We start from the raw sequence: 18223 nt of genomic DNA, 5'->3' as shown, positions 1-18223 counted from the left end.
AGGAAAAGCAGAGATGGTGAAGTAACATTCTAAGAACTGGGACTTTCCTGGAGGTCCAGTGGTTAAGACACCGCGCCTCCAGTGCAGGGGGCAAGGGTTCGACCCCTGGTTGGTGAGCTGAGCTCCTACATGCCGCACGGTGTGGCCAGAAAGTAAAGAGAGTCCTCGGAATGGACACGAAGGCAGCTGAGAAGGCTGCTGTTTCAAGTAATAGTTAAAGACAGAATGAAAGAAAAGAGCCTCTGTCTTCCTCCATCAGGGAGCTGGACTTTTCACAGGTGTGTTTCTATTGGAGATGAAAAAGACACTGTTTGAAGATGGGAAAGAGAGGAAAGCCTGGGAATTTGTATTTATGGTTGAATGGCAACTGCTTATATTAATATTTAAGAGATGTTTTAGATTTCCCCCCTTTTTAAATAGTGCGAAATCTAGAGAAGGATAGGCATGATAAAAATTTTAAAATAAGGGTGAGAAAAACAGAAGAAGGAAACAAAAAACTCCTTATTACTTAGAAACTTATCACCCTAGAAAATCAACGGTTTTGATCCTATTTTGTTAATGCGATTGGTTTCACAACACACAATCTCATGATATTCTGACTACTGCTCTTAATACTATTGGCAAGAATAATAACAATATTAGCCAATATTTATTAAAATGTTATAGTATCCTAAATGTAATGGGTTGAATTCACCCCCATCCACAATAAATTCATTTACTGGAGTGCTTAACCGCCAGCGCCTCAGAGGCTGACCTTATTTAGAGAGCGCATCTTTACCGAGGGGATGGATTTAATTAGAGGTCATTGTTGTTGCTAGGGTTCCCCAGGGGGCACTGAGTCCTACTATTAAAGTGATAAAAACCTGCCTGCAATGTAGGAGACATAAGAGTCATGGGTTTGATCCTTGGGTCGAGAAGCTACCCTGAAAGAGGGCATGGCAACCCACTCCAGTATGCTTGCCTGGAGAATCCCATGGACAGAGGAGCCTGGCGGGCTTTAGTCCATAGGGTTGCACAGAGTCAGACATGACTGAAGTGACTTAGCAAGCACACACACACGTTGTTGTTTAGTTGCTAAGTCATGTCCAACTCTTTGCAACTCCATGAACTGTAGCGCACCAGGCTCTTCTGTCCATGGGATTTCCCAGGCAAGAATACTGGAGTGGGTTGCCATTTTCCTCTCCAGGGGATCTTCCTGACCCAGGGATTGAACCTAAGTCTCCTGCATTGGCAGGCACTTCTTCACCACTAAGCTTGGGTGGGCCCAATCCATTGTGAGTGGTATCCTTAAAAAAGCAAAAATCCGGAGACGGACCAGCACACGGGGAGAACACCATATAAAGGCGAAGGCAGAGATGGGGGTGGTGCTTCCCGCAGCCCAGGCGCGCCCGTGATTATCGCCAAACCACCAGCACTGACGGGCGAGGCGTGGGGGAGATGCCATCCTGACCCTCAGGAGGGGTCAGCTCTGCCTGAACCTTGGTTGTGGACTTCTGGCTTCCAGAAGTGTGAGGCAGTAGGTGTCTCTAGGGCTTCGATATTGTTGCCCCAGCAAACTAACACAGCAAGCACTGCATTAAACAAACTACACATAAACACTTATTAAATACTCAAAGGTTTTACATGCCAGCTTCTGCCTGCTGTTTTTAGCACAGAGTCTGACATATTCTCCCTAAGCACACATTGGATAAATAGTTCTAGTTCTGTGGTTCTCACATAAATTAAATGATAGCACAGATAGCATATAACATTTTAGTATGGAATGTTCTATGTTCCTACAGAGCCTCCATGATTTTTACTTCTTTAATGGCTATACAAAATTCTATCAATTGCATGATACTCTTATTTATTTGGTCATTTTCCTATTGCTGGATGTTTACGTTGATTTTAACGTATTACTATTATAGGTAACACCATGATGGACGTCTTCATGCCCAGATATTTTCCCAGTTTTTTAAGATGGAATGTTTACTTCCCTGTGGTAGTCATGAAGTTTATACACATTTCTCTAGTTATTATAATATGTATTATCAAATTACCTTGCAAAAGACTTCTGCCAATAAACCTTATTGATGTGGACATGTGTAAGTGTAGATATTTCATGATATTTACATCTGTATTGGGTCAAAATTCACAGTAATTATTAAACCCAGTTTGTCAGATTATCATTCTATGTTTTAAATTTGATCTTTTTGATTTAAAACTTACTTTATCAAGTATCCTAATTGCACCCTTTCTCACGCTCTTGTTAGAAATTAAATTAATTTTGGATTCCCAATGACAAGGCTAGTTTTAAATTTTGAGGTTAGTTATTTAGAAAAATGAAAACACCCACTAAATGAGGTAATCAACTGACAAAATTGATGGAACTTAGTCATATTGAACTAGCACACCAATTTAGTTTAAATACTTGTCCTGATGAATGCAAATAGATACAAGCACAGCTTGTATATATCACAAATTGACCAAATGACAGTATCTAGTGTTTAACTGGCATTTCATGAAACAAAGATAAGTTGTGATGTATTTCAGATTATGAACACACACACACGGCCCCATGATTTGCTTAAAACTGTAAAATCAAATACTTAAAATGTGAAAGCAGGTGAATTGGAAAAAGGAAAGTAGCCCAAAGATGTAATTTTCTCCGACCTCTAAGATATAAAAGGAAGAATTCACTTTGCGATTAGAAAGTTAAAAAGTTGAGTGATTCCTGGACACAGCACATTTTCTGGTAGGGATCTGTTAATACTATAGTCAGCTCAGGAAACAGACCAACTTAGTGATGCTGAGCCTGTTCTATGTGTTACTCCAGTGAATGTGCTAAAGAAAGAAATAAGCTTAATTTACCCCTTGGCCACCTGATGGGAAGAGCCAACTCACTGGAAAAGACCCTGATGCTGGGAAAGATTGAAGGCCACAAGAGAAGGGGGTAGCAGAGGATGGGATGGTTAGATGGCATCACTGACTCAATGGACATAAATCTGAGCAAATTCCAGAAGATAGTGGAGGACAGAGCATCCTGACAGCTGCAGTCCATGAGGTCACAAAGAGTTGGGCACAACTTAGTGACTGAAAAACAACAACAACACCCCCTTGGCTCAACATGGTCACTGAAAGGCATGGGGTGGAGGGAGAAAGGAGAGTGAGCATGGAAAGGAGAGAGAGGAGGAGAAAAAGGAAAAGCAGAGAGAGAAAGGGAAGGAAGAGCACAGAAGGAAGCGGGGAGGAAAGCAAAGGAAAGAGTCGGGAAGGGAAGCGGGATGAAGAGAGGCAGGGAGCTGCTAGGACATTTGTCTATAACTGTGATTGGTATGTTTGTTTATTTCACTTTAAAAATCCCATATGTCAGTGACAGCAGAGAGTATTTGTCTTTCCCTGGCTTATTTCACTGAACAGAAGACTCTCTAGGTCGATCGCATTGTTGTGTATAGCCGAGTTTTCTCCTTTTATGGCTGAGTAATAGTCCACTGTATATGTATATATCTCACAACTTTATCTCAGGGACAATTGGGGAGGGACAAAATTGGGGTATGGGATTAAGACATACAAGCGACTATGTATGACATAGCTAAGCAACAGAGATATATTGTACAGCACAGGGAAATATAGTCATTATTTTGTAATAGCTTTAAATGGAGTGTAATCTGTAAAACTGCTGAATCAGGGCTTCCCTGGTTGCTCAGTGACAAAGAATCACCTGCTGATGCAGGAGACACGGGTTCAATCCGTGATCCAGGAAGATCCCACATGCCAAGAAGCAACCAAGTCCATGCCCCACAACCATTGAGCCAGTGCTCTAGAGCCCGGGAGCCACAGCAAGAGAAGCCACTGCAGTGAGAAGCTGAGGAACCACCGCTGGAGAGTGTCCCCGCCTGCCGCAGCAAGGGAAAAGCCTGTGCAGCAGCAAAGACTCAGCACAGCCAGTAAAAAAAAGAAAAAAGAAAAAGAAAAAATTCTGAATCACTGTTACACACTTGAAACTAATGTAACATTGTAAATCAACTACACTTTACAAAAAAGAAAGATGAGGAAGGCAGAAAGGAAGGGAGGGGAAAAAAAAAACAATTCATGACGCACAGATAGATGCATGAAGTTTGTTAGCACGTGCACAAAGAGAAACTCACTTCAGTATAAGATATTCAATTTTTTAAAAGCCCAATGTTTTAATTGAATTAATTGATAGTGCATATAAATGGAAATTAATTAAAACAGTAATCACATTCAAATCAGATATTAACTTTGCTTTTTTTAAATGACAAAAGTAATCTTTAAGCAGTAACTTCATCTGCAAAGTCCTAAGCAAGGAATTTCTGTGAATTAATCAGTGGCATCTACAATCTGCAGAGTACTCAGCACCTTTGGTGGCTCAGATGGTAAAGAATCTGCCTGCAATGCAGGAGACCTGGGTTCAGTCCCTAGGTTGGGAAGATCCTCTGGACAAGGAAATGGCAACCCACTCCAGTACTCTTGCCTGGAAAGTCCCATGGACGGAGGAGCCTGGTAGGCTACAGTCCATGGGGTCGTGAAGAGTAGGACACAACTGAGTGATTTCACTTTCACTTTTCACTTGCATGCATTGGAGAAGGAAATGGCAACCCACTCCAGTGTTCTTGCCTGGAGAATCCCAGGGACGTGGGGGCCTGGTGGCCTGCCCTCTATGGGGTCGCACAGAGTCGGACACGACTGAAGCGACTTAGCAGCAGCAGCAGCAATTGAGGACAAAAACCCACGGAAGCAGTCACAAGGGCCATTTACATCATCTTGAAAATGGATTTTTAAACAATTACATAATCTCAAAGGCTAAGCCAAAGACAACAGTATTGATCATAACTTCAAAATTATTTGATCTTTTCTTTGCTACCTTTTAAATTTGCTGGCAAAATTTTATACAAAGAAATTATACCATTAAAAGTCTATGACTCATCTGTGGCAATAAATTTAACCTATCTACCAAACCATGATAAAATTGTAATGACTACACATTACTTCTCTGAAATAGCTTTTATACATAATAATATGTCAACAAAGAATGAGCACGACTCATGAACAAGTTTGAAGGATCGACCTAACTCTACTCACTAAAAATATCTCTGGCTAGCTTGAATTTTAGTTTCAACGCTTTGTGTTCCAAATTTCTTTAGCAACACATCTGCTAATTTCAAAGTCAGTTAAGTGTATTAAAAAATAGCTTTAAAAAGAAGAGATAAGGAAAACAACAACGAAATAGACTGAAAGAAGAAATAGACACACCCACGATTACAGTCAGGGACCTCAGTCTTCCTCGCCGTGACTCAATAACTGATTGAACAAGGAAGCCAAAACAGACAACCAACCAAGGTCAGTAAGGATGTTGAAGCCTTTAAACAATTCTCCAGGCAAGAGTACTGGAGTGGGTTGCCAAGCCCTCCTCCCGGGGATCTTCTCAACCCAAGGATCAAACCCAGGTCTCCCGCATTCCAGGCAGATTCTGTACCATCTGAGCTACCAGAGAACCCTCTTAAACAGCACTATCAACCAACTTGATCTAACTGACATTTGATAGAACACTCTATCCAACAAGAAGCACGATAAAACTCTTCTCAAGGGGATACGGGACATTCTTCAAAAGACAGACAAATCTCAGCATACTTAAAGTGACTCAAATCATACAAAGCATGTTTTCTGATCTCAACAGATTTAAATTAGAAATTAAAAAACCCCTGATATCCAGGAGTCTCCCAAACATCAGCAAAGTAGCATATTTCTAAAGAATTCATGTGTCAAAGAAGAAATCACAAATGAAACAGGAAATATGTTGAAGTGAATAAAAGTGAATATACAATATACTAAAAAGCTACGGGACATGGCTAGATCAGTACCTGGAGGGAAACTGATAGGATTAAATACTTACACGAATGAAGAAAGATTTTGAATCGATCCTCTAAGACTCTATCTTAAACAACTTATAAAAGAACAAATGAAATCCACAGCAAGCAGAAAGAAGAAAATGAAAGAGTAAAAATCAATGAAACAGAGACCAGAGAAACAAAATGAAATGAAAAAACTAAAATCAGGTTCTTCAAAATATCAATAAAAATGACTAAGCCGAGTGACGAAGAAAAAAGAGAAGACATAAACTACCAATATCAAGAATCAAAGAGGGAACATCAGTACAGATCCTATAGACACTGAAAGGAAAGGGTAAACTGTGAACAACTTCAGGCAACTTAGATAAAATACCCTACTTTGTTGAAAGACACAACCTATGAAAGCCACTCAGTAAGAAACAGATAACCTCAATCTATTAAAACTCAAATCCGTAGTTAGAAATCTTACCTACCCATACACCCACACGCACAAAATCTCTATCCTAAATGGCCTTACTAGTGAATCCTAACAAACAGTTATGAAGAAAATCCTGGTTATACACAACCTATTCCAAAATAGTGAAGAAAGAAACACCTAACTCATTCTGAGGCCAGAATTCTCTTGATACCCAAATCACACAAACATATTACAAGAATATCAATATCCCTCAGAGACACAGATGCAAAATTCCTTAATGACACATCAGGAAATCAGTAATCAATTCAAAGTACAAGGTAGCATGACAAGTAGGGTTTATCCCAAGAACATAAGTTTGGGCCAACATTTGAAGAAATCAGTGAAATTCACCATATCAATGGACTGAAAATAAAAACCACAGTCTCACCTCAAAAGAGAGAGAAAAGGCATCTGACAATATTTATCATTTATATATGGAAATCTTAGCAATCTAGGAATGGAAGAAAACTGCCCCAACCTCATAAACGGCATCTACAAAAAATGTAGAGCTGACATCATATGGTGTTTCTCCTCAAGATCAGGAACCAAGCAAGGATGTCTGCTCTCTTGGCTTTTATTCAACTCTGTACTGGAACTCCTAGCCACTGTAACAAGACAAGAAAAAAGAAATCGAAATCATATGAACTGAAAAAACAATACAACTGTACTTGCTGACGACCTGATGATTAACGTGGAAAATGAATCAACAAAAGAGGTACAAGCATGAAAGTGAGTTCAGCAACGTTGCAGTATACAAGGTCAACATATAAAAATGCTCCGTACTTCAGCATACTAAACGAGACCAGAAATTGACATTTTAAAGAATACCCTTGATTATAATGTCATCAAAAACTATGAACTCCTCAGGGATAAATCTAATGGAATAAGTGCAAGATCTGCACAATGAAAATAAACACATGCCATGTACATACATACACACCAAAGAAGGCACTTGATGTTCTTCCGTCCAAAAAGACTAAGGTATGTTCTGAGGAATTATGTACGTTATGGAATCCTTGGAAAGGATTATCTACAAAGTACACAAGTAGATGATCGAGACTAATACTGGAAAAAAAGCAACCAATTGAAAAATGAGCAGAAGACCTGAACAAATTTCTCCAAAGAAGACAGGAAGAAGGCCACCAAACACATGAAAAGATGCTCCACATCGCTCATTATTCAGGAAATGCTAATCAAAACTACATGAGGTATCACCTCACACCAGTCACAATGGCCATCATCAACAATTCTACACATGATAATCGCTGGACAGGACATGGAAGAAAGGGAACCCTCTTGCAATGTTGGTAGACATGTAAATGGATACAGCCACTATGGAGAAGGAACGTAGGTTTCTTGAAAAAGTAGGAATAAAACTACAATATGACACAACAATCCCCTACTGGCCATACGCCCTGAGAAAACCATAACTCTAAAAAGACATATGTACCCAATGTCCATTGCAGCACTATTTAACATAGGCAGGGCATGGAAGCAACCTAATGTCTCTCAAGAGAACAATGGAAAAAGAAGTTGTGGAACATACATGCAAAGGAATACGACTCAGCCATGGAAAGGAACATATACGAATCCGTTGAACTGAGGTGGATGAACCTAGAAACTGTGATACAGAGTGACATCAGTCAGAAAGAGAACAACAAACATAGTATATGAATGCATATGCATGCGATCTTGTAAAATGGTACTGGTGAATATTTGAAGGGCAGAAATAGATACACAGATGTAGAGGAAGGACTTGTGAACTCAGCTGGAGAAGGAGAGGGTGGGACAAATGGAGAGAGTAGCACTGAAACATAGCCACTACCATATGTAAAATAGCTAGCTAGTGGGAAGTGGCTGGATAACATAGGGAGCCCAGCATGGTGCTCTGGGACGACCTAGAGGGTGGGATGCCAGGAACTGGGAGGCAGTCTCACCAAAGAGTGGATAATATACTTATGGTTTATTCGTGGAATTGCATGAGGAAAACCAACCCAACACTGTAAAGCAGTTATTCTCCAAATAAAAATCAATAAATACAATCTGAAAACTATCATTCAACACATATGTACTTTCATTTAAAGCTATACGGGATCATCTTCTATTCCTAGCTATTTTTCCAATATAAGTGCTTATAAATGTCATTCGAGTTTTTGAAAATATGATTTTAATAGCTACATAGCATTGCTTAATATCTCGTACATAAATAATGAACTTTCAGTCTCAAAATAGAAACATAATACCGAAAAAGGTTAAGATTTTAAACTAAAGCTTGCATTTTAATTCAGCTTAATGAGAATTCCTCGGAAGAGCTAAAATTCTTATGAAAAGTAAATATGTGGAGTCCTTCTTGCTTTCATCTGTTATGTCTTATTGTCATTTAATTCTAAGGACTCTTGGACTTTTGACATGTTTGCCTTTGACTGTAATTTTTGACTGAGATAAAATCTTCAGTGTAGATATTAAAAATGTCAAGAAGCACTCTTGTAAGTGTGAGTCACTCAGTCATGTCCAGTTATTTGTGACCCATGGACTATAGCCCACCAGGTCCCTGTCCACAGAATTTGCCAGGCAAGAACATTGGAGTGGGGTAGCCATTCCTTTCTCGAGGGGATCTTCCTGACCCAGGGGTCAAACCCAGGCCTCCCGCATTGCAGGCAGATTCTTTACCATATGAACCACCAGAGAACCCTGACCCTGGTGTACTTGGATGTAAAAATCCTCAAAAAAGTATTACCAGGCCAAACTGAAGCATACGTTAAAAGAATCATACACTAGGATCAAATGGATTTATTCTGGGCCTGCAAGCATGATTTATTATCTGTACATCAATTACTGTGATACACAATATGAGCAAAATGAAGACTAAAATCATGTGATCTTCTCAATAATGGCAGAAAAAGCTTTCAACAAAGTGTAACATCAATTCTGATACCATCTCTCAATACAGTGGTTATCCATGGAACATCCTAAAGGGCACGTTAAGACAAACCCACAGCTAACATCCAACTCAGTGATAAAGAGCTGAAAGATTTTCCTAAAAGATCAGGAATAGTACAAGGATGCCCGTTCTCACCAATCTTGTTCAACATAGTGGCGGAAGTGTCCTACCCAGAGGAACTAGGCCAGAAAAGGGAATAAATGGCATCCCCATTGGAACAGAGGAAGTTACACTGTCACTATTCGATTATGACAGGATTTATATGAAACCCTAAAAACGCCACCAAGTAAGAAGTATTAAAACTAATAAACTCAGCAATATAGCAGGATAGGAAGCATAAGAGAACAGAAAAGTCCCATATACAAATGCATCAAAAAAAAAAAAAAAAACTTGAAATAAATTTAACCGAGGAGCGGAAACACCTGTATCGTCACGGCCTCCAAGACATACAGTCTGGGTTCAAATCTCACCTCACCCGCTGACCCGCACAGTGATCCAGGGCAAATCACACAATGATCTGAGGCTCAACATATTCAACTGTAAAATGGACACAAACCCAGGATCTACACCCAGGGCTGTGAAACTCCGAAGAAGTGCTTATTTAGGCCCGGGGATGGAGTGTCTCCAGGAGACTCTCCTTGTATGACACTCCTCTAGAACTGGGCTCTCCTGATCCTGTGGGTGAGGCTCAAGGGTAGAGCCTGGGAGCCAGATGGGACGCGACAAGGACGAGGACAGAAAAGACTAGTTCTGTGTCAGGGAGAGAAGCCACCTCCTTTCCAGATCTCAGAGTGGGGCCTGCACCGAGGGCCCGGGGGATGTGCAATCGGAAGTGATAACTCCGAACCCCCCACAGCAGGGATGCAGCCTTCCTGGCAAGAACCTTCTCTCTGGTCCAGGAGTTTCACAGCCCTGGGTGTAGATGTGGTACTGCTCCCTGAGTGCTCCATGTCTCCACCAGGCAAAGAGCTCCCGGAACTTGGAGGTCTATTAAACCACAGGTGCCTGAGTGTCACAATGACACAAGGGCTAACACCATTGAAAATTAGCTACATTAAAAAAAATGACAGAAGTATGGACGAGGCAGGGCATGAAAAGCAGAAGGATTGACTACCTCTCAAGCCTTTAGCAGAAATCTCTCTACACCAGCTCAGCGGAGCCCGCAGGAGGAAAATATCATGGAAAAGCAGGCCATAGGTATATCTCTACACTGCTGGAGCCAGAGACCCACGTCCCAATCCACCAACATCTTTTTGCGTATCCAGACACCAAGAGGAAGAAACACAGACCTTGCCTGAGAAAGTCTCAGCCAGACTTAATATTGGGGTTGCTGAGCATGGTCACATTGTCACTATGGACTCAGCCTCTCCTCCGTGCTCACATCCTCTGTCCTCACAGAAACATACACGGTTCACTGCAGAGAGCCCTCTGAGGGCACTTGTGTATACAACAAATGGGCAATGGTAAAATGCGAAGAGAAGACACAGAAGTGGAAACAAGCCTCTGGGGTACAAATTACCAAAGACCTGAACTTCTCGATACTTGGCATTTGGAAAAATAGCTTCTTAATATGTAAACGCAGAAAGGACATTTCCAGGAGAAAGGACAAAGGAATCGTCCCATTGGGACAATATTGTATCCATAGGAGAAGGTAAGTTGGATCCCTAACTCACAAAACACCACCAAGCCAATTAGACTGCATACGAAGAACCAGCAATTGAAAGAAAAACTTGACAAAATTCGAACAATTTTTGATGAGGAAATATCTTTTCTTTAAATTGAGGTATTGCTGATTTACCATAATTTGTTTGTCTAAGGCGTACAGCAAAGTGACTCAGAGATTCAGCCTCTCAGGTGCTTCCTTGGACAAAATTCATTGCCTTTGGGAGGCCCCTGGGCCATGCCCTCTACTCAGAACAGCTAAGAATCCTGAATACGCAAAGCAGCATGTGGTGGTCCTCCTGGGGGTTTTCAGACTGAATAAATTATTCTAACAGGATACAAGAAACAAGCCCGGAGGTTAAGAGAGGATCTCCAAACTTACCTTCAAACCGGAGGCCTTGCTCCCTTGAATGTGGGTGCGTGCAACAGCGCTTGCGAAGCGAAGAGTTTTATCGTGAATCTTCCGTCTGCAGAGGACAAAGCGGTGTGTACAGAGGACGCGCAGGCACGTCCCAGGACCCTGAGCACACGGACACAGTGACTGGACTCTCAGCCCTGCTCTTGGGGTACAGCACTCTCTCCACCGCTGACACAGGGCGAGCAGCTCACACGTGACCTGGAGTATGGTCACGGGACCTGGAATATGGTCCCATGACCTGGAGCTGGCCAATCGGTGTGCTCCATCCTCCCTGGCCACCGTGATTGGCTCAGGACTGGGGCTGTGACCAATCGGGGCCCAGGGCCGGGCCTCAGGCTGGAATCAAGAGAGGAAGAGGAAGTTCCGCCAAAAGGGGTGTGGCCGGGTGAAGTCAGGCTACAGCGGTGGAAGCGGCGTGAGGTCAGCCTGGGGCAGTTGGTGGCTTTCCCGCGCCCGTCAGGGCAGAGCCGCCCGCCTGAGAATGAGGGCGCTGCTGAGCCCACGGGCTGAGAGCGCCGGTTCCTGCTGTGGTCCCGGAGATCCACCTGAGACCTGAGCGAAGCCGTCTGCCGGTGAGTCCTCTCCTGCTTGTCTGTCAGCTTGTTTGCACCACGCTGGGTTTTCTGTCCAGCTGGCTAAGTGGAGACCCTGGAAATGCACGTGTGTGGGTTTTGGCTGGCTTCAGCGAAGAAATGCCAGAGGACACTGGGAGCCTCCAGTTTAATCTGGATTCAGGTCATATCTCTTGAAAATGAAGTGAAGTTCCTCAGTCGTGTCCGACTCTTGCGACCCCATGGGCTCTACAGTCCATGGAATTCTCCAGGCCAGACTGCTGGAGTGGGTAGCCTTTCCCTTCCCCAGGGGATCTTCCCAGTCCAAGGATTGAACCCAGGTCTCCCGCATTGCAGGCAGATTCTTTACCAGCTGAGCCACAAGAGAAGCCCGAGAAGACGGGAGTGGGTAGCCTGTCCCTTCTGCAGCGGATCAGGATTCGCGACCCAGAAATCAAACCGGGGTCTCCTGCATGGCAGGAGGGTTCTTTACCAGCTGATCTATCAGGGAAGCCCAGGATCTCTTAAGGCCAGCTAGTCATTGATATGTCTTAAGGCAAGCTACTCATTGTAGGGTTCCCCTAATTAGTCTTCACAGGATTAAGGTAGCAACCTGCTAAGGTAGCAATCAATGTCCTTTTTCTAGAGGACAAGAGCGGGGCTCAAAGGAGGTAACAGAGCTACAGCAAGGAACTGTGTACCTAGACAAAACCCCCAGATCCTGCTGTTAGAACTCAGGGAAGCCATATGGTGTGGCTTGTCCATGTGACAGGGGCTAAGGCGCCCAGCCCACACTGGGTACTGTGGGGACCTGACTTGGTAACTGCCGTCTGTCAGCTCTGAGGCTGACAAAAGCAGTTTGCACTAAAGAGAGGAAGGACACCTCCCTTCATCCACCCCACCACACCCTCGGGGTACTGCCACACCCTGCCCCCTTTCTCTTGCTTTGTGAGGGAATAAGAGTCACGCTCATGTGACCACATTGGCTGTCCACTTTTCACGGGCTACCAACTGGAGCTGCTACAGGAGAGGCCAAGAGCCTTTGCCCCTGAGTACCTCTCTTTCCTTTGCACCGTGGGGGCCCTCCTCCACACTTGCACACCAGAGGCCTCCTCTGAGACACGCAGGGACCCTCGCTCAGTTTGCAACAGGTTGCCTCCGTGCCTGTCCTTTCAATGCCTCCCTCGAAACTCAGATCCTAGCCCCTTTGTCTACTCGCGGCCCACCTGGCTGCCATGGGAGGGCCATAGCTTACAATGAATCCCAAGCTCAGATCTGACAGGCAGGAATCTGTGTATAAAGGACCTGATTATTCACGCTGTACAGGCTGTAGTAGGCTCCAGGGATCCGTAACCAGGGCTTGGGCCATAGTGACTCCGCAGCTGTTTTAATGCCTGCGGAGGGTTCTGCCTATAGTGGGGGTGGGGTGAGTCTCCTGAGGTTCTGAAGGCCAACTTTTTGCAGGTTCATGGTGCACAGAGAAGAGAAGGCGGAGTCCTTCCTTGGAGGTGGTCACAGCTCATGGATGAGCCAGACAGGCAGGCAGGGCACAATAGCACCTGAGCTGCCTTCATGAGGAAATGGTGTGAGGGCAGAGGAAGAGAACCAGGTCTGCTCCCTCGTGTGGTGCCCAGGGCAGGTTGTCACCAGACTAAACACTTAACTATGGTGATGACCATCACTGCTGTCTGCAAAGGCTTTACACTGGCGTGTGTCTTCATCTAGCGGTCAGGCCGTCTCTAAACTACACTGTCCATGGGCATGGCCTCTTCCTTGGAACTTGCCGTGTTTCGTCTCTTCCTTAGTGAACATTCGTTTCCAAGCGGGTTTTTGGGCCACAAGATTGTTGAGTTTTCTCTAGCTTTGCCTCATGAGGAATGCTTTTCCGGTTGTTGGTGTGGTTTGTTTTTCCAGCTCTCTTTCTTGGCTTATTTTGTGAATTGGTTTCTGCCAGAGGAAGAGCTCAGAATTTGCCTTCTGGCTGAGATGTGACACTCAGAGCAGCAACGCCTACCTGGATATTATGACCACATTTGCCGAAAGGGCTTTGTTATGCAGAAGACCCCTTGAAAGTACCTTCCCTGTCCTTTCAGATACCCAAAGGCTATTTGCAATGAAATAGAAAACAATAATGCTCAACTTTAGCCTTACAATCTGTGGGGAGTCAGAAAAATCCCCTGGAGAAGGGAAACACTAGCCATTCCAGTATTCTCGCCTAGAGAATTCCATGGAGCGTGTAGTCCATGGAGTCGCAAAGAATCAGACAAAATCTGATGACTGAACAACAACAACAATGAAGCTTCATCACTCATCAAACAGAGACAACAACAGTATTTACACAACTGTGTGCATGTTCAGTTGCTCATTCGTGTCCACCTCTTTGCAGCCCTGTGGATTGTAGCCTCCAAGATCCTGTATCTGTGGATTTTTCAGGCAAGAATGCTGAAATGGTTTGTCATTTCCTCCTCCAGGGGATCTTCCCAACCCAGGGATTGAACCCAAGTCTCCTGCATCTCCTACATTGGCTGGCGGGGTTTTTTCTGCTGAGCCACCTGGGAAACAAGTCATTACATCACTGGGTTGTCCTAAAGTACTTAATGTAGAGTCTGGCTCTTGGGAAATTCTCACTGGTGATGTGAATATTTAGTCATCTATCATTATTGCTCATAGGATAATGGAATGGCCATGCTCACAAAAGGGAAAGAAGAGCCTTTCCAAGTCCAGTGAAATCCTTCGCCACACATATCTTTTTTAAAACTTGACTTTGAAATAAATATCAAACATAAAGACACTGGTAATGGCCACCAGAAAAGATGGAGTTGTACCAACTGGGAGGATTCTTCTCCCAGTTCCAACATGCATGCGTTGTTTGCCTGGCACCACCCACACTTCTGTGACAGCAGCTGGGGGTCCTGCAGCTTAACTCAGTGTGGACACTGCCTATCTGCGGGTAGTGCCAGACCCCACAGGTTAAAGGCCCAACCCTATAAGACCCTCGCCCCACTTCACACATCATTTGCAAGCCCAGATGGTCACCTGCACTCTGACCCACTGGCCACCCGTTCAGAGGTTCTAATGACTTTGGGTTCTATTAATTGGTAGAGTGGCTCACAGAACTCAGAGAAACATGTTGCCTACTAGATCACAGCTTTATTGTAAAAGGTACTAAACTCAGGAACAGCAGATGGAAGGGGATGCACAGGACGGAGTGTGTGTGGGGGAGGCACGGAACTTCACGCTCTCCAAGCCCCGCTTTCCCCAAATCTGCATGTGTTCATCAACCCAGAGCTGTCCAGACCCTGTTTGGTGGTTTTTCTGGAGGATTCATCACACAAGCACAATTGGTTAAATCACTGGCTGTTGGTGATTGCTTCGACAGGAAGCCCTTCTCGCGTTCCCAGACATGGTAGTGGGGAGGGACCGGAAATTCCAATCCTCTAACCATGTGGTTAGTTCCCCTGGCAAAAAGCCGCCCCCCTTTGGAAAAGAGGCACTCTCTGAAAAGTCATCTCATTCACCTAACAAGAGACACCTTGACTGCTGTCCCCACTTAGGAAATTCCCAGAGTTTTAGGAGCTCTGTGTCAGGACTGGGGGACAAAGACCAAAAATGTATTTCTTCTTATGAATACAAGTCACAAGGTCACAGTGACCCCAAATTTCAGTGATAATTTGGTTCTATAGCTTTAAAAGGTTTTCAGCAGTTGATTGGACCTTTTTTTAAAAAAATGTTGGGGCCACACCTCAAGGCATGTGGGCATCTTAGTTCCCCAACCAAGGATTGAACCCACACTCCCTGCATTGGAAGGCAGAGTGTTGACCACTGGGCCACCAGGGAAGCCCCTGATGGGCCCTTTTTAGATGAAAATGCTCCCGTGGTGTAAACTAAAGGGTTCAAGATTTCAAAAAGCTGGAGCTGAGCATGAGCCATCTTCTTATGCTGTCTTTAGGTCATAACCGGCTTTTCCATGGCCCTTGCAAGCCTGAGCTTTCCCGTGAGATGAGTCAGGCCCCAAGCAGCCTGTTGCCTTCCCCTGCTCGAGACCAGAGTCTATTCAGGGGCCGCTGGGCGCAGGCAGCATGCAGGGTGTGCGCGGGTCCACGCCAGCGGGATTAGCGAGAGATGCCTGGGATGGCTCATTGCCGGGTGTGCTCTGATTACAAGAAGTGAGAGGGTTTGGGGAACAAGATAGCCTCGGAGAGAGCCCAGCCACACAACCTTGCCCACTGTGAAACAAAATTGTGCTGCTTCCCCAAGGAGAAAGAAATCCATGGACTCCTTTGAATAATCAACGACCCCCAAAAGATGAAGAGTCTTAAAGTGGGATTCCTCAGCCTTGGCGTTGCTGGCATTTGATATGTTGCAGCATTTGTAAATATAACCGTAAATGTCCCCAGATGTCAACAGTGTCCCCCGGACCCCAACATTGAGGGCCAGCTGGACAGGCTGGACCAGGAGCAGGGATGAATGAAATGAAAGTTGCTCAGTCACGTCCAACTCTTTGCAACCCCATGGACTATACAGTTCATGGAATTCTCCAGGCGAGAATAATGGAGTGGGTAGCCTTTCCCTTACCAGGGGATCTTCCCAACGCAGGCATCGAACCCAGGTCCCACACTGCAGGCGGATTCTTTAGCAGCTGAGCCCCAAGGGAGGCCGAAGGGAAGACCAGGAGCAGGGATGGGAGAATGCAAAAGGACAGTGAAGCAAGAGAAATGGGGGCAGAGAAGCAAGTCCGCCCTCCTGAGACGTCTGCTGGCCCGGTCATCTGCAGTTGTGACCAGGTCACGGGGGCTCAGAGGTGTGTGACCCCCTGTGCTCCCCCAGGGCCAGCGGGTGTGTGAGGCTGAGCTGCTCCGGGGGAAGCGTGGGCCTCAAGCCCCACACAGACGTGCGGCGCGAGCCTTTCTCCCGAGTCAGGAGGTTTATTGTTGAGAAGACATCCCGTGATGAACAGGGGAAGACCGGCCTGGCTGAAGTCGCGGTCAAGGGGTGGATCTTTTTTGTTGTCGTTTGCTGTGAGGCTCAGGCATAAAAACTTTTATTAGAGAAGTCATGATTATGTATAGATGTGTGTAATTTTGATCTGATATTCAAATATTTTCTCTTTTAGTTTCTCAGCTCAGTCCATTTGCTCATTCGTGTCCAACTCTTTGCGACCCCATGAACAGCAGCACTCCAGGCCTCCCTGTCCATCTCCAACTCCCAACGTTTACCCAAACTCATGTCCGTTGAGTCAGTGATGCCACCTAACCATCTCATCCTCTGTCGTCCCCTTCTCCTCCTGCCTTCATTCTTTCTCTACATCAGGGTCTTTCCAGTTGAGTCAGCTCTTCGCATCAGGTGGCCAAAATATTGGAGTTTCAGCTTCAACATCAGTCCTTCCAATGAATATTGAGGACTGATTTCCTTTAGGATGGGCTGTTGGATCTCCTTGCAGTCTAAGGGACTCTCAAGAGTCTTCTCCAAGACCACAGTCCAAAAGCATCAAGTCTTCTGCGCTCAGCTTTCTTTATAGTCCAACTCTCACATCCATACGTGAGTACTGGAAAAACCGCAGCCTTGACTAGATAGACCTTTGTTGACAAAGTATTGTTTCTGCTTTTTATTTTTTTAATTAGCTTATTCATTTTAGTTGGGGGCTAATTACTTTACAATATTGTAGTGGTTTTTACCATACATTAACATGAATCAGCCATGGGTTTAGATGTGTTCCCCATCCTGAACCCCCCTCCCACCTCCCTCCCCATCCCATCCCTCTGGGTCATCCCATTGCCCCAGCCCTGAGCATTTGTCTCATGCATCGAACCTGGAATGACGTTCTGTTTCACATATGATAATATACACGTTTCAATGCTATTCTCTCAGATCGTCCCACCCTCACCTTCTCCCTCAGAGTCCATAAGACTGTTCTATGCATCTGTGTCTCTTTTGCTATCTCGCATATAGGGTTATTGTTACCATCTTTCAAATTCCATATATAGGCATTAGTATACTGTATTGGTGCTTTTCTTTCTGGCTTACTTCACTGCGTATAATGGGCTCCAGTTTCATCCATCTCAATAGAACTGGTTCAAATGTATTCTTTCTAATGGCTGAGTAATATTCCATTGTGTATATGTAACACAGCTTCCTTATCCATTCGTCTTGTGATGGACATCTAGATTGCTTCCATGTCCTGGCTATTATAAACAGTGCTGCAGTGAACATTGGGGTACACGTGTCTCTTTCAATTCTGGTTTCCTCGGTGTGTATGCCCAGCAGTGGGATTGCTGGGTCATATGGCAGTTGTATTCTCAGTTGTTGAAGGAGTCTCCACACTGTTCTCCATAGTGGCTGTACTAG

At 44.5% G+C, this 18223-nt stretch overlaps 1 long non-coding RNA gene and 1 pseudogene across 3 annotated transcripts in view; one reads left to right on the top strand and one right to left on the bottom strand.

The window, feature by feature from the left end:
• LOC145505710 (uncharacterized) overlaps window positions 1-12739 on the bottom strand; it is a 69018-nt gene extending 56279 nt beyond the window's left edge. The window contains exons 1-2 of one of the 2 annotated variants that reach the window (XR_014053227.1): window positions 11292-12739; window positions 6785-6911 (exon numbers count right to left, since the gene is read on the bottom strand). This is a non-coding gene — a long non-coding RNA (uncharacterized LOC145505710). The remainder of the gene's footprint in view (window positions 1-6784; window positions 6912-11291) is intronic. The other variant, XR_014053229.1, reaches the window with a different exon arrangement.
• LOC145505110 (tumor necrosis factor receptor superfamily member 10B-like) overlaps window positions 11787-18223 on the top strand; it is a 36361-nt pseudogene continuing 29924 nt past the window's right edge. The window contains exon 1 of the transcript XR_014052849.1: window positions 11787-11899. The product of XR_014052849.1 is annotated as a tumor necrosis factor receptor superfamily member 10B-like (transcript). The remainder of the gene's footprint in view (window positions 11900-18223) is intronic.

This window comes from Giraffa tippelskirchi, chromosome 1, assembly GCF_054371585.1.
Source record: "Giraffa tippelskirchi isolate mGirTip1 chromosome 1, T2T-mGirTip1v1.2.pri, whole genome shotgun sequence".
Classification (NCBI taxonomy): domain Eukaryota; kingdom Metazoa; phylum Chordata; class Mammalia; order Artiodactyla; family Giraffidae; genus Giraffa; species Giraffa tippelskirchi.
This window is presented reverse-complemented; position numbering and strand designations above follow the sequence as displayed.